The 17,059-nt window shown below is 43.5% G+C and overlaps 1 long non-coding RNA gene across 1 annotated transcript in view; it reads right to left on the bottom strand.

Annotated features, from left to right (window-relative positions):
- Positions 1-12,370, bottom strand: part of LOC132071574 (uncharacterized) — a 29,958-nt gene extending 17,588 nt beyond the window's left edge. The window contains exons 1-2 of the long non-coding RNA XR_009418143.1: positions 12,289-12,370; positions 11,274-11,379 (exon numbers count right to left, since the gene is read on the bottom strand). This is a non-coding gene — a long non-coding RNA (uncharacterized LOC132071574). The remainder of the gene's footprint in view (positions 1-11,273; positions 11,380-12,288) is intronic.
- Between the last annotated feature and the right edge of the window lie 4,689 nt (positions 12,371-17,059).

Raw genomic sequence — 17,059 nt, 5'->3', positions numbered from 1 at the left:
AGAGATTATCTAAGCACCACAATCATCTGACATACCTACATTTTTTTCTCTTTTATTAACAGAAAACCCAAACACTGCGATTTATCAAGTAGTCCAAATCAGCATCATAATGCTTCTCAGACAGCCTCTTAGCCATTAAAAAATGGACAGCTGAAATCTTAAGAGAATTAAAGTTTGTTGGGAAAGAACTCATCACTAGCACAGTATGTCCCAAATTACCAGTGTTTAACCTGCTCCAGAAATCTTAAGTCCTGTTGCTATCCCCATATGCACACACTCAGGGCACACACTCCAAAAAATCCCTTGGGCCAGTTCACCCAGAAAAGAGTTTCTAATAGCCACAAATCAACATCCTGCATCTCCAAGTTCTGTGCTGTTGGGAAGGATCAAAGTTTGACAAGTCTCACAGAAACATATGCTTGGCAGAAAGATTTTTGAATGCAGAGTCTGAAGAAGGAATAGAAATGAAAGCAAGTTTTGATATAGAAGAAAAGAATTGCTGAGCCAATCTTATTGGATAACCAAGGAGGCAAAGGGTTTGTTAGTTAGAAGGGGGTTTTTATGACTTAGAGCAAAGGATAAACCTACCTCAAACAAGATGTTTTTAGCAAGCAGAAAAATAGCACAAGCAAACAAGCCTGCCGATGTTGCAAGTTGAAAAAGGGTCTCAGAATTTTCCACTGCAAGAAAACTGAAAAACATCTTCTTGCTTAAACTGTAATGTACTAACATTTAGTGATTGGAGAATAGTAACATGAATATGGTAATTATAGTAGTTATGATAGGCTATAGATAAAAGTTAAGGTATAGATTGGTTCTACTGTATTAAGATGCTCAGCAAAGAAAAGTATATAATGCATTAGTAACCTAAACCAAGGATCTCCAGGCCTGCCTGCAGCTGGAGCTGACAGCTGTAGGCACAGGCTCTGTCGCCCATGACCCTGGACTGCTTGGGTAACGTCTTGGGTGTAATAAACTGCATTTTGAAGAGCTGCCTGGAGTCCCACATCTCTCATTCAGGCTCTTACTCTGTGCTTCTTTGCAAGAGAGTTTAATTACTTTCTATGCATTACTGAATTCAGGAGGAAAAAAAATGTAAAAGGTGAGGGGGACACACAAAATAAACCAAAGCAAACCCAATAAAAAAAAAACGAACATTTTTTTGTTGTTAACAAAGACACAGAACCTACAGTTGCAGCTCCCTGGAGTTTGTCCTGGATGTGCCCCCTGGCAGCTCCCACCACTTGGGCTGTGCTGAAACAGCTCATGGAAGTGGCTCACTCCCTGTCTCAAAGCTCACAACTTGCAGTTCATTTTTACCTTCCTCAAGCTGCCCACCTCCTCACACACATCCAGCTGCACTACTTTCCTTGAAATCTTACTTGCTTTTGTTTTCCATCACTGTTTACTCTGGGTTTAACTTTACACACCTGTCTGGGCACCTCTGATGCAGCCATCAGCTCTCACACTCCTTTTGTTCTCTGCTGGATCAGGCCCTAAAGTCCTGAAGCTGAAAAATGTGTGAGTGAAACATGATCAGACTGATGAACTGTTCAGATTTCTCCAGAATTTTGGCAATGAGTCTGCACTCCCCAGTGTACTAGACAAGAAAGCTACATGTTCTGCTTATATCTTCACTCTGTAGCTGGCATGACATCAGCTCCCTTTAATCCATTAGCAAGCCTGTCAACAGTGATGTGCAGGTCCTACTAGATAGTTACAGCCAGTGCACCAGTATTTAATAGAAATTAAAATTTATCACCCTTTCCGCTAGCACCACCTCACTTAGAAATAAAATTTTACAATGCCATTTGTGTGAGCATCACTAAAATCCCTCCTTCCTGACCTTGAGATTTTATCATAAGACAGAAAACCAACCTCTGAGAAAAGTTAGGAATAATTAACATATACTTCTGTGGTGAGGGTCTCCATGAATAATGCACATAAAGCACAGACACACCCTCTCCACTAATACCAGCTTAATCTTTAATGAATTCTTTGGTTTTAGCAGAATTCCTTTATATTATTAATAAAGGTTTCTTTTTATTGCAGCATGTTCTCCAGCCTCCACATCACATCCAGGACACTAAAAACACATAAGAGTAGCCTTGACAAACATGTTCTTTGAGATGGCCCCTGCCTGCCCTGAGGCATGACTAAGGTAAATAGTGTGGAAAGAATGCATTACTCTCACATTAACTCTAAGCAATAAGGGTCTGACTTCTACTTACTTTTATGGAAATTAGATGCAAAATTATTCATTTGGGGTCATGCCATCTTTCAAGATCCATATTATATCTATCAAAAACATGTGACAAAAATATACCAAATCAATGTGCATCTTTCCCTTTGTTAAACAGCAGGGAAATAAGACACTGAATAGATCCAGTAATTTGCAAAACTTTGCAAATTGGAGATTTTCTAAGCTCTTCCCAAAAGCCTTTCCTCCTCAGAATCCCATGGATATTCTCTACAGGAGTCTCTGCCAGAGGTGGTCTCTGTAGCACTGCTGCTTCTCCATCCCGTAGGGTGGCTTCTGTCCTTAGCCACACCTTACCAACCCACGGTCACTGTTTACTAGGGCTGCTGGGGCCACACAGCACTGGAAGCGACCCTGGTGCTCTCTCCTACCCTCCCTGGGGCATTCTCCTTGCATCTGAAATAAAACATAATAATTTCCCATACCTGTCACTCTGCTGCCCACAGTTTGGGTATTTTTCTGTATACCCTTTGTGATGTCTTTACTCTTGAATGACAAGATCAGGACTCCACCACTCCACCATTCCCACTTGTCTCCTAGATTAAGTTTACTTAGACTTGATAATTTGATAATTGCATATGTGCTTGTTTTAGCCTTTCTTGGGGTACTGTGACCAACTTGTTCTCTGGACACAATTCCTTAAAGTCACCTTTTTCTTTTCCTAAATCCTCTCCAGTGTTTCAAGCCCATCAGAGGCAATCCCAGAGCTCCCAGCCCTCTGGGGAAGCTAGTTATCTACTTCAGCAGCCAAGCAACCACAGGAACACCACTTTATATGTCCACAGTCTTGTTTTGATCAGGATCACAAAAATCACACAGAATCACAAAAAGGGTCAGGTTGGAAGGGACCACAGTGGGGTCATCTAGCCAAACTTCCCTGCTCCAGCAGGGTCATCCCAGAGCAGATGGCACAGGATTGTGTCCAGGATTTTCAATATCGTCAGTCAGGGAGACTCCACAGCCTCTCCAGACAACCCGTTCCAGTGCATAGTCACCTTCACAGTAAAGAAGTTCTTCCTCATATTCAAGTGGAACTTCCTTTGTATCAATTTCTGCCTTTTGCCTCCTGTTCTGTTGCTTGGTAAGAGAACACCCTGGATCCTTCCTCTTGGCACTCTCCCTTCAGATACTGACAGACATTTATGAGGTCCCCTCTCCATCGTCTCTTTTCGAGGCAGAACAGGCCCAGCTCCCTCAGCCTTTCCTCAGAAGGGAGAAGCTCCAGTCCCTTGATCTCTTCATAGCCCTCCACTGGACCTGCTCCAGCAGCTCCACATCTCTCTCATACTGAGGAGCCCAGAATTGGACACAGCACTCAAGATGTACGTCACCTGGGCTGAGCAGAGGCAGGATCACTTCCCTCAACCTCCTGGCAATGCTCTTCTTAATGTACCCCAGGACACCTTTGTCCTTCTTGGCCACCTGAGCACTGCTGGCTCTTGTTGTCCACCAGGACTGCCAGGTCCTTCTCCCCAGAGCTGCTCCCAAGCAGGTCAGCCCCCAGCTTGTGCTGGTGCCTGGGGTTGTTCCTCCACAGCTGCAGGACCCTGAATTTGCCTCTGTTGAATTTCCACACCTTCTCCACCGCTTCAGACACCAATCTCACACAGTATCACCTCTCATCCATTTTCTGATAAAGAGAATAGAAGAGACTTCATGTCTAGTTCTTCATTTTGATTTGTATGGTCAGCTCACTGCTCAGTCCAGCAATTACTTCCCCTGATTCCTTGCTTAGGCAAAAGTCTCTTTCAGGAGTTACAGCTCTACATGCATCACTTAAATAAATGCACTCTCAAACCACAAGAACTATGTTACAATCTTAAATAATGCATTAATCTAAGCAATAAAGCATATAAAGTATGTTGACAATTTCCAGTGCAAACATGGGCCTAGCACCATAAAGACATCTTTTCTTTATATGATTTATAACATAAGAATACTGTTTCTTAACAACATTTTACAGGACTAATCCCAAACTGGTCATCTGAAGAAAAATTATCAAGCAGCTGATCATTTTTATTATGTTGCTGAGTCAAAGAACAACCCACCAAAATCAAAATGAAGAGAGTTCAAGCCATCAGTGCTGAACATTTTTAAGAATAAAGCAGTTTGAAACCTGCATTGACTAGCTAAACCTCTGGTACTAAAGATAAAAATAAATTTTCTCCAACTCTGAGTGCATTGGGTTACATCTGGAAAAACTGAGACTGGAATGTCCTTAAAGTAAAATCACAGAGACTTGCCATTCCAATCCCAAAACCAGTTCCTATTTCATAAAATCAGAGACTTGCCTCCTAAATACAAATAATTATTCTCAGGAATAACTAAAGAAGTGGCCTGCAAGTTAAAATGGGAAATGCTATTTCAAATTTAGGAGAGACAAGCTCATAAGGGTGTAGATAGCATTAGCTTCATTATTCTGCTTCAAATGTTTTTTTGCTGGTTGAGACAAACGATTCTAGTCTACATATTAACAACATAATAAACTGCAACAGCATTTTACATTGTGTTCTTCACATTCTGTGTGACTGAGAGTCAAAGGTACCAAGACCAGAAGGAAGAGAGGGGCTTTGATCTCAGGACTTTCAGCACATTAACCTGTTCCCACTGACAAAGGATAGCAATGTTTCCCACCTCCCCAGAGCTGACTTTACACCTCTTTCCTTGTGCATGGGATTGTCCTCAGCTGTCTTGACTCAAGCTTCCCCCTAGCTCCTAAGCTGAGACAGGTCTTGCCTATCAGGAGTGCCTTGCCTATCCCTTGCCATTCCCAGGAGTGACATCCTGCACTTCCCTGGCACACTGCTTAACATTGTACACTGCCGATGATGACCAATAGATTGCATTTTCTGTTAGGTATTACTTTGAAATACAGGAAATCTCTAGGTTTGGAAAATATATCAGTCTAATTCAGCTACTGCCCAAGAAACAAACCATACAGTACCCATCTTTTACTTTCAGTAGCCTCAAAATTCTCCCTGACCACAGTTCTCAAAGGATGCTGCTACAGACAAATTTCCAGAATGCACACTGGGGACAAGAGGAGAACACTGCAAAAACCTATGTGTTATTTTTATTATCAGAATTGATAAAATCTCACTGCTACTTTAATAGTAGACTGCTAGTAAACTGTTAAAGCCATTAAAAAAAAAAACAGTGAGACAGCTGTGTGTCAGTGCTGGGGCACTGTGGGAACTCAACACATCGCTCCGGATGTCCAGAGTTGCTGAGAACCCTCTTGGGGGGCTCGGAAGACCTGGAATGTTGCCCGAAGCGCCTGGTGGCTTGACTTTGATCCATCTAGGGATGGGCCACCTGTGTATGAGGACATGAGAGACACTCGGGTTTGAATGGTGCAGGAATGATATATTTACAGGGTGAAAATGTGGATTTTAGGGTTTTTGGTATAAAGGGTAATGGGGACAAGATGGAAGAATCAGGGCGTGTCTCGTCCTTCTTTCTTCTTCATGCCATCCATTTTCTGTGATTATGTTGGCACCTGGGGATTGGTTTAGAGTAAAAGTGCACTTTCTAACATAGGTGATAGGTATTGGGACATAAAAGTAAATATGATATACATAGTTTGTATATCATACAACGCTGCCGCCTCGGAGGGGGTCAGAGTGCCCTTGGCTGCCTTGCTGGTCAGACCTCTGCTGGGCAGAAGGAAAAACTTTGTAGATAAGAAATAATAAACAATCTGAAAATTGAAAACTGAAAAGTCCAGTCTCATCCTTCAAAGCTCGGGCTGCTCAGAACCATCCCACACACCTCGGGGCAGAGACAGAGGTGCAAGCAAGCACACTGCTACTCTGGTCAAAAGAAAGCTCACTGCAAAATAGCATCCTACAGACTTATGTGCCAAGCTACAAATATTTCTTTAACAACTATCCCTGAACTTTTTCTAGTATATTAAACCTTTGGATGGGGCTGCTCCTAAAAATATTGGCCAATGACTTCTTCTAGCACCTTCTTTTATGTAAATGCCATTGAGCAAAGAGACAGATGCTTTACCAGGCACAATATTGTCTTTTTAAAGGCACGTAGATCTGTTTCTATATTTCCAATGTGCTTTGTAGATTAAGGACAGAAAATGCCATTTGCTAATCTGCTTCTGCTGCACGCAAAGAACCGCTGCCTGGGCTGCTTCTGATGGTTTGGGGTTACAGCCTTTCAGTGCTGCTTGGGAAAAATATGCGATGCATGTCATAAAATCACTTCCACTGAGTTGTTAGTAGCTTATCCCACAGTGCTGCTGTCTGCCAAGAGGTTTCCCGCTCACCCACAGCCACTGAAATGGTTCTCCAGTTACATAGAGTGTGATAACCTAACCAGCTGTAATGGTTTGACCAGACTCTGGTATTTAGCAATGCTGCCATGTGCCCAGCACCTGCTGTGTTGCCAGAAGCAAGTGCTTACACAATAATTCCCCTCTCTTCTTAGGCTTGTCCTTTTGGTCTGGAAGACAATGAGGTGAGAAGGTACAAAATCTCAGTGCTGGCAGCGCTGTCTGCAGGCAGTCACCCATTTGTGAGGGAGCACATGGATATATACACAGTTCTGGAAGAACAACACAAGCCTTGACCAACCTGTACAAGGCTTGGGAGAACCTGGTCTTTGGCACAACTCGTGCCAAATCAACACAGCTAACAAAACACATAGCACTGCCTTAGGACAGTCAAGCAGAAGCGGCAAATGGCAGCAGAAGGGACATAAGTGTGATTGCCATTTATTTTATACAAAAAGTTCAAATAATATTCCAAGGAGTACTCACATTCTCATCTTAGGCCTTTTATTTCTTAATGAGAAGTAAATCAATCCATCAACCCATCTCAAGCTTCTGGTTATCATCAAGAAGTAAAAGAGGAAGAAAAAATAGAACGCAGTTATGAATACTCGAGAAATTTAACCAGAGCACCTGTATCTGAAAATGGGATGGGCAGAGAGGGAGGATTATTTTTCTCATTAGTGACCACCTGAAAAACCAGGCCTCTGAATTGTCTCCTGCTAAGTATCACACATCACTACTTCAAAAATCTTGACCTAAAAAGCAAATATGTATTTTTAAATAATTAATAGCATTCTCGAAATGGAATTTTCCAGCCCCAAACAAGATGTGCAGCTGAGCTCCCCTGAGAAGAGATATTTATAATAGAAACACTGACACAACTGAAATCATGATGCACTGAGTAGTATTAAAGCTCAGCACATGCTTAGTCATCTCATTCTTCTTACCAAATTGGACCTGGTCCAACAAAACTCTCACTGCACTTCACTTGTTTGCTTGGCCTCAGTTTAAACATCCCCCGAGCTTACAAAAGCACATTGCTAGGCCAAGTGTTTTCAAAGTCTAACATTAATAAACCCCACAATTTGATACATACACAAAGAACAGTGCCTGCACCCAGCAAAAAGGGCTGTGCTCCAATTGCCTCTGCCATAATGTTGGTACAGGGATTTGGGAATCTTCCTCCATGTCCAAATGACTTCAGAAGCAAGGCAAGATCCCTCAGCCTAGCCACCAGCTGCTCTGCTTTTTCCCTCTTGTGGCTTCTGTTTGGCTCATGCCTGCATTTCCAAAAGAAGTTAATACCATCCTTTTGGTAAATTACACTTACATATTTAGGGCCAAAACCTGACTATAGCTATACCATCTATAGCTGTATTATCTATAGGTATATCTATGTGTGTGTATGCATATAGATATATGGCATTTTTACAGTGTCAAAAACAACACAAACTACGCTTTTGAAGGCCTTGAGGGGTTAGACCCAAACCTGGACAAGATCATTATTTTTTTTCAGCTTTATGTGTTTCAGTAAGATTTTTCCACCCTGCATATGGGAACATGTATAGCCTGTACTTTTACTAATTGAAGTTGTTTTTGAAACTGGATCTCCTACCTAAATTTTCTGCTGTCTTGGACAAAGCTGGACTAGAACATCCCTGAAAAGACACAGAATGTGCCATAAAATATATAAACCTATTTTTAAGACACATCAAATGAGCAGAATGACAAAGAAACAGCAAAAATCCACAGACAAGAAAACTACAGGAAATAGCTGAACAAAACCTGAGATTGGTGTAAGATATAGAGATGCATACAAGTGAAACATCTGTATCTTTCCAGGCAACAGGACATTTTCATTGATTTCCATAAGATTAGAAACTCATTCTCTGAATTTTGTCATGACTTAGGTACAAGCAAAGAGAAGTCAAGTGGACCTGGTGATAAAATTTGGACAGTGCAAGAGAGAAAAATTCCACCAAAATTTTACAAACTTTCAGCCAAAAATGAAAATACTCTAACTCAAACTATTAACAACATATATACTTCCTGCATTCAGGAACCAGAGGAGATTCCATCCGACATTAGTGACACCCCCTCATTAAAACATACATCAACTATTTATTGATTCCAGATTCATCATCCTGCTCTGAAATAGGGATTAAGCCTTTGGGTCAGTCAGCCTTTGCCATGATGAACCATGTTTTGCTTTGTTGACAAGAACAAGCACATCCTAAGTAACTCATTGTGATTCATTCGTCTCACCTGAGATACAATAGTAATAAAATGGCCATAAAAACTCTCTCCTGAATTACAGTGTTCAGCATTTCAAAGCCTAGGAGCACAGACTCACTCACTCTGACAGAGACTATGAGTTACATAATCTAACCAAAAAAGATCACTGGTTTATAATAATGTATTTCTATAATCTCATACATTGTAACAGTAACTCTTTAAAGGTTTATCACACTGGCTGCAGGCAAGACATTTCTTGAGCGTCAGAGGAATGGTGGGAGATGAATCAGGGAAATTCTATGTCAGCATCATCTTGAATAATAAAATATATGCTGTAATATTTCCCTGTGGTATCCAGAAGCCAGTCAATAAGGGGGGGGGAACCAAACCTTCCTAACATCAGTCTTTAACATAACATTTAAATTCTATTAGCGATGCATGTCGCAGATAAGTAAATAAATAAGCAGAGGATTAACAAAAGCACAGCAGGGCAGGTTTTACAGTGACGTAAGGCCAGGATGTTTTATTCATCTGCTGAAAAGAGAGAAGTTTGCAGCTACCCAGGGTGAGCTGTTTCAGATGCACAGGGAGGAGGAAGGACAGAATGCAGCACAGTGATGCTGTTAAGCAGCAGGGACACAGGTGTGGAAGTGCAAAAAAGATAATTCCTCCTAAATGTCCAGGTGGCTTCACTGTATGTTTATTAATCAAGGCAAGAGCTTTTTTTCAGGCAGAAGAGACAGCTGCTCTGTCAAAAGCAAAATAAGGGACAATCAAGACACTGCTGTTTGTGCCCAATGGCAGGCATGTGCTGCTACTCAGGGATCAAATAGGCAGCACTGGGACCAGCTGCCTTTCAGTATTGTTGGACACCGTTCTCTGAGATGCTTCCCTTGTTATTTGGCCATGGCAGGATGGAGCAGGATCTAAGCATAACACTGACCCGGCAATGGATTCTGATAGTGACAAATAAAACTGTCCCATGTGCTGTGGGCTAAGAGAGCTGGATTTACCCTACCTGTACATTATGCATCCTTTCCTGTGACATTTATTTTTACTGAGTCATTTTCCCATGCTTTCTCCAAAATACAGATGCACCATTCAAACTGAGGGAAAATCAAGACATTTCCCAGGTTTGTAACATGGGAAATGAGAGTAGATGTGAGTAGATGTGAGAGCAGCAACCTTCAACCAGACCAGTAAAGCAATAAATGTAATGTGCTACACCATGAGATGGAAGTTTGTGGGTAACTACTACCTACATTTCCTATGGGAAAAATGCTCTTTAAAAAACAGAGCATGCTGTAGTGGCAGAAAGCATCACAATTTCTGGGAAGTAACATCATTTCAGAAATGATGGGCAACAAAACATACCACTGGGCTCAAGAGCAGCTTCTAAGTCTCAGCACTTCTGAGAGGCAGGCCATGCAGCAAAAGCAGTCATGGACCTTTGAAGATTCCAAAATTTCAAGTCATAAGGTGAAAAATGCAAATAGTAATAACAAAAAGAGAAATAAGCAAGAAAATAATTGCTGTGAAGGACAGGTAATGGAATGCAAGGAGAAGGTCACTGCTGATTACAGCCAGAACCAAACTCCCTTGTGAACCGGAAGCAATCATTTCTGTAAAATGCAGAAAAAATATCTCTGTCTCAGCTGACCTAATGTTCCACCTCAGTAACCTTCCACTTTGTTTACACTGGCCACATACAGGTGTAATTGCCTGCAGGGACTTATCAGCACAATTTAATACCAAAAAAGAAAAAGAATTGACAGGGAAAAAAGCAAATGGTCATGTTGCCTCCAGATGTGTCTACAATCCATATGCATAACCTCCCTGTTCAAGCAGCCAGAGAACGAGCTGTAACAGCAGGAGACCTTGCACTTTTACAGGAGTTCTGCAAACAAAGGAACTAGAATCCAACTGCTACAGCACCTAAGCAGTACTTCAGGATTTCCTATGGCACCTCAGTACAGAGAAGAAATCAATCAATCAATCAATCAATCCCCTTCTTCAGCCAGGGCTGGCAGATTCTGGTTTCATGTACCACCAGCAGGACCCAGGCAACCTAGCCAGTTACCCAGACATTATGTACCTATCTCTCCTCTCTTCCACACTTAAAAGACAGTGTTCTGAATCACTCCTTGCACAGAAGCTATTCCATATCTATGGTAACACTTCCATACCTGCTGCCCTTCTCTGAACATTTTCTACCTTTAATATATCCTTTAGAAATGAGTAATCAAAGCGTGTGTGAATCACAGATATATAGCAACATAGTGACATTTTCAATTTTGCTCTCTGTGCCTTTCCCAATCACTGCAAACATTTGATTTGCCTCTTCAAGTGTTGCTGAGACACAAGTATCCCCAAATCAGTGTCCTGGAAAGTTTTATTCTATGCTGTCCTTAATAGAGTGCACCACAGGCAACTGCAGAAGACGAATGTTATTTTTTCAAAATAGGCATTTTCAGACAGAGAATCCCCTACCTCGCTGTTTTGGTTTGACACTGGCACAATGCCAGTGCCCCCATGAAAATTCCCTCTCCCTGGCATCTGCTGTGAGGTGGTACCCGGAAATAAGCAAAGCAGGCTCCTGCTTATGGAAAAAGGAAAAAAAAAACTTTATTAACTAAACTACAAAGGGAAAAAAAAACAAAACAAAACAAGGAAAATGAAAACTACACAGAAACACTTCCCCCTCGTCCTCCTACCAGATCCCCAGTACATTTACATTTCCCAAAATTATCCACACTCAGTCTGGCACCACCCTTTAGAAAATCAAATCTTCAGCTCATGAAGCGTAGACGGAGTCCTTCCTTGTACCACGGACTTCTTGTCACAATTAGCACCGCCCAGAGTCCTGCTATCTCGTGACATCTTCTTTCCATGCCAAGGTGCTCTCACTACCAGGCATGGGATGGGGCAGAGGCCTCCTTTCAGGGTGGACCTTTTTAAGGATGCTTCGTCTCGTTCCAAGCAGAGCACACTCTCATCTCTGGGACCTTTGTCCCCCCCATTTCTTCTACACCCCCTGGGGCCAAGGGCTCTCAACACTGAACTCTCTTGGCTCCGAGCCTCTGCTTCCCCCTGCAATGCAGCCTCTGTATCACCAGGAAACAGTCCATGGATATACAACAAAAGAGTCCAGCAAAGTTGCCACTCCATCTTCCTCCATTCCTTCAACATCTCTCTTTCTCTTTGCCAGACCCCCTTACTGGCGTATTTCTTCCTTCATCCTCCACTCTTATCCCTTTCCTAGGAAAGGTAATGTTCCGTGAAGTTCTCATTATCCACAAGGGTTAAAAGCTCTCCCAAGCGGCTGGGCTGCTCACTGCCCACCCCCTTCTCCTCCCAGCCCTGCTGCCAGCACATGATATCAAGTTTCAAGGTAACAGTTCAAGCACAGGCTGCATTCTCTCTCGGTCTCCAAAAGGGGGGGGGGGGGGGGGTGGTAAACAGGTCGCTCGGTGCCCCCTCCACCCTTCCACCGGGTCCGGCCTACCGTAAATGGGCCACGTGGCTTTCCCCTCCCCCAGCCCAGCCAGCAACTGGGCCGAGGGAGAGACCCAACTCCTTCCCGCCGGAAATCCAAAGAGAGCTCTGAAGGAGAAGAGCCCTGCTTTTAACTCCTTGCGTTTGTGGTCTCTGAGGTGGATCCAATACCCCACTGGTCAAACCAGGTGCTCATCTTAAAATCCGAACACCCATTGGTGACCACAGCAAAAACTACATATCCCAGATGTCCCATTTCCGGTCAAACCACGACACTCACTTTGGTTTTGTGTATTAAGTGGGAATAAACATAATAACTAGAGTATTCCAAGAGCAACAAGGAAAAATACCAGATCACACTCTGCTCTCCAGCCCTGCCCTAAGTTAAAAATTGTGAGGACAAAGGAGTGGTGTGGGAGACGACCATGAGGAAAACAGGGCTGGGATGCCATGAGCAAACACCCTTGTTTAACTCAAGGTGAGGAAGTGAAACAATCTTCCCGCGCTGCCTGCACCTCCATGTAAATGAACTTCTGCCCGTCAGCTGTTGCTCACTCCCCCGGTTCCAGCATATTCCATGTTCCCAGTTTCCCCATTGGTTCTCACCAGAACACCGCTCCTCCCTTTCTCTCTTATTGGTTCTGCCTCCAGCTCCTCCCCTGGGCCCTCTCCCCATTGGACTGCTTATACACTGGCCCCGCCTATCCTGCCCCACTTATATATCCTAGCCCCTGGCTCGCCTGAGGCTTTGCAGCCTTGGGTCCCTTCACCAGTGGTTGTGTTTGTACCCTGATCCTCAGTAAACCCTCGTGGATTTTACCAAGTGGAGAGTCCTCTCATCTCTGGTGAGGCGGCTGTTACATGGGCTCGGGCATCTGGTGGGCTGAGGGGAGTGTCAGTGCAGCGTGAGGCAGAGGTGCTCTCAGGTCAGCTGGCACCCCAGCAGCACCTGCCCGGGGAAGCACTCCTCAGTGGGGAAGGGAAGGCGCCTGCAGGGTGGTGTGAATAGGCAGCTTTAACTTGCACCACTAGCAAAAGTGAAAGCAAAAATATGAGGCACAGGGGGGCTTTATTGCATGCATTCCACTTGTTTGCCCAGTCCTTTCCCCTTCTCTGTCCGCACACCCCCAGTCCCTTGCGCCCCGGGCAGGGCAGAGCAGTGCTGTGACACACAGGCAGCATGGGCATGGAGGCACTCTTAGCCAGGGTGAGCTGGCTGCGACCTGGGATGTTCCAGATCTGACATCCGACTTCTTGAAAACAACAAAAATGCTCACACTGCTGTTCCCAAGTCCCCTGACTGTGCTCTGCTGTGTGAAGCACTGCAGACATGACACACTGTGATCCATCAGCAGCATCATAGGGAATTCTCCATATGGGTGAACAGTTAACTGAAAAAGTTTTTACACCACTGCTGTCATCTCCCAAGAATCACAGTCACCAAGGTGTGTGACAATTTCCAGACACACCAATGCTATGTCAAAGCATTTCATGTACAACTTTCCTGACTCAGTACAGTGGGGATTTGGTTCCCTGCAGCTGAGGTGTATGATGGAGTAATCCCAAGTGAGTGCTAAAATTTGGCAATTTTCCTCCAACAATTTTATGAAGGACATAAAGAAGCATCTGACAGGAGGCAAAAAAATCAGTTATCTACTGAAGCATTTCTCCTCAGCGCATGTAAGAGTCACAAGCAAGAAAGAAGAGGACTCCTGGGTGATTAAGTCCAGGAAGTGAGTGCTGAGAGCAGCGCCAATAGGATAACTAAAGAAACTCCTCATTTTATTAGATTTCACTAAATTAATGAATCTTTTGCAGAAATTGACATGTTTTGCCAATGCAACTATAACTAACAGGCGATTTCCATTCAAAAATTCAAAAACTTTGTTTGTTAGCAAATTTCTGGCAGCACCTACACTCCCTGCTGTCTGGGAGTTCAGGCTTCAGGACCCTAGAATTTCCACAGCAAACAGCCATGCAGAATGCCCTCATTCTTAGGACATCAAGGGTTGCAGTGCCAGGGAATCAGCAAGAGGGTTGTCCTATAGCATTCCACAACTGTGTGCTCTGATCAGATATACTTCCCTCTGGGGGAAATTCAGTGGAAAAAAACATCTGCTTTCTGCTCAAAAAAATCCTTTATTCTGTATGTACATTTTCATCATCAATTATATAAATATTTCTGCTTGGTTCTAGTGACAGGACTCAGATTCTGCTCCACAATGCAGGCACATCTCCTATTCCCTCTGGGTGCTGAGTTCCTCATCTGCAAGGCAGATAAGATAGATTACAAATTTAAGGTTGGTGTTCACAATAGACCAGTGCATTACTATTAATATTTTACAGAGATCTTTTGTCCACCTTGCAGCTGAACATGAGCAGATTCCCAGTGACCTCATTTTCGTTTATGCTGGGGTCCCTTACACAATGCAGAAGTACAGATGGACCATAAAGCAGAAATAGATCATAATAATTGCCACTCAGAGTCCCTTTAAACCACACAGAGTGACAAAAAGGGGCTTTTCTGTAAAGAAGAATCTGGTCCATCAGTCTTTTTAATGCCCATAAGCAGGTGGTAACATGCTGCAGTGCACTTTAGAGATGGCTGGCAGCACCTAATACAGAGTAACACGCTGTAAATAGAGCCACTACACTGTGAAGCCATCAGGTGATTTAAATCATCAGAGGAATAATGCTTTTAGCAGCGAACTTTAACACAAGGTTTAGGTTATGGATCAGCTCTGGGCTTTGACGTATGAAATTCCACCTAACAAATGCAAGAGTGTGACTTGGCCTTAACTAAGCAGTCATATCAGATGGCAAATATAAAGGAAAATGTGTTACTTACTCTGTGTTAAAGTTATATATAGCAATTATTTTGCTATAACCTTCAGTTTTTTAACCTATTCTGGACAGGAATATGATCACCGTAAAGAGAATTATTCAACAATAGAGAACCCCAATATTGTTTCATCTGCATCGGTGTCCCAGCTCTTCATGGGTTACGTCTGGAATTGGATCCAATGAGACTATCAGATCATCTAGTATCTTCTCCTTTATTCTGTATCTTTCAAGATAGGATTGCTTTTCTCTTACACAAAATCTGGGGAAAATATCTGAACAAAACCCCTGTATGGAAGTCCCATCCACACCTACTACCAGCAGCAGCCCTGGTGTATCAGTGGGCAGCTCTCTCCTTTCCATGCAATCCATCCTAATGCAATGTGACAAAGCACTGTGGTTTCTGATTGCCTGTGTATTTCACCAGGAATAGTAAATGCTTTGGAAATACTTCAATTCCTTCAAGTTAACCAATTATTTTGTGCTTAACTTGAGCAACATCCAACTTCATCTGGAAAAAAAAAGTCTAAACATAACAAGAGAGAGAAGTCAGATCAGATGGGGGAGAAGGGTCCATCATGAAAGTTCTCTAGAGGGACTGCTGGTACCTTCAGCAAATGCCAGAGCAGCTTTTTATGCCTCTTTTTATGCCTCTGTGTAGCCTTCTCATTCAAACATGATTCTTCCTTTCACAAGCACAGTTTCTCTGTTGCCATAGCAGAAAGTGACCTTCAGAAAAATCAACCATGACAAGTTTTTACAGTAACAGGACCTTTGTTTTATGAGCTTAAATTAATCAGATAATCTTATCTACTGTGGAGATGTATTTGTGCTCCAAAGGTGTTCCTGCCTGCAGTGAGATTTGTTAAGGCTCCAGGATTTGGGTTCAAAGCTCATGAAAAGGGCATCCTCAATTTGCAAGGCCTCTTATCTGATTAATCTCACTGTAAATGACAAGAAGCATTTTACATTATTTGCTTATTGGAAGTCCTCTGCCCATGACATCATACCACAGTGTCAGCATCAGGAGCATTTGCTCAGATGATCTTCTCCATGTGTCTGCACCTACAGTCTCTCCTCCTGTAATCTGGGTCTTCCATTTGGCACTCTTTGATGTATGAAGACACAAAGCAAGTTTGTCTTTATCAAACAGCCACCACATCTCAACCAAAGCAATCGAGACCGGAGTGCAGGAAGTAATGAGAACTGGTCTGCAGCTCATCCCTAAAGCCGTAATCACAGAATAATTTAGCATTGGAAAAGCTCTCTGAGATCACAGGGTCCAGCCTTTGACTGAGCACCACCATGGCAACTAGACCATAGAACTAAGTGCCATATCCAGTAATTTCTTGAACTCATCCAGGGATGGTGATTCCACCACCTCCGTGGGCAGCCTGTTCCAGAGCTCAACAACCATTTCTATGAAAAAATTCTTCCTGATGCCCCATGGTGCAGCTTGAGGCTGTGTCCTCTTGTCCTGTAGCCAGCTGCCTGGGAAAAGAGACCAACCCCCACCTGGCTACAAGCTCCTGTCAGGCAGTTGTAGAGAGTGATAAGGTCACCCCTGAGCCTTCTGTTCTCCAGGCTGAACAACCCCAGCTCCCTCAGCTGCTCCTCATAGGACCTGTGGTTCAGACCCTTCACCAGTTCTGTTGCTCTTTTCTGGACTCTTTCCAGTACCTCAGTGTCCCTTCTGAAGTGAGGGACCCAGAACTGGACGCAGCACTCAAGGTGTGGCCTCAGCAGTGCCAAGCACAGAACAATCACTGCCCTGGCCCTGCTAGCCGCACAGTTGCTGACACAGGCCAGGATGCCACTGGCCACATGTTAGCCAATGTTCAGCCACTGCCACCCAGCTCCCCCAGGACACTCTGTCCCCAGCCCATAGCTCTGCACAGCATTGTGGCCAAAGTGCAGGACCTGGTACTTGGCTTTGTTGA

Source organism: Ammospiza nelsoni, chromosome 3 (genome assembly GCF_027579445.1).
Source record: "Ammospiza nelsoni isolate bAmmNel1 chromosome 3, bAmmNel1.pri, whole genome shotgun sequence".
In the NCBI taxonomy this organism is placed as follows: domain Eukaryota; kingdom Metazoa; phylum Chordata; class Aves; order Passeriformes; family Passerellidae; genus Ammospiza; species Ammospiza nelsoni.
Note: the sequence above shows the minus strand (reverse complement) of the source record. Positions and strands in the feature narration are given on the sequence as shown.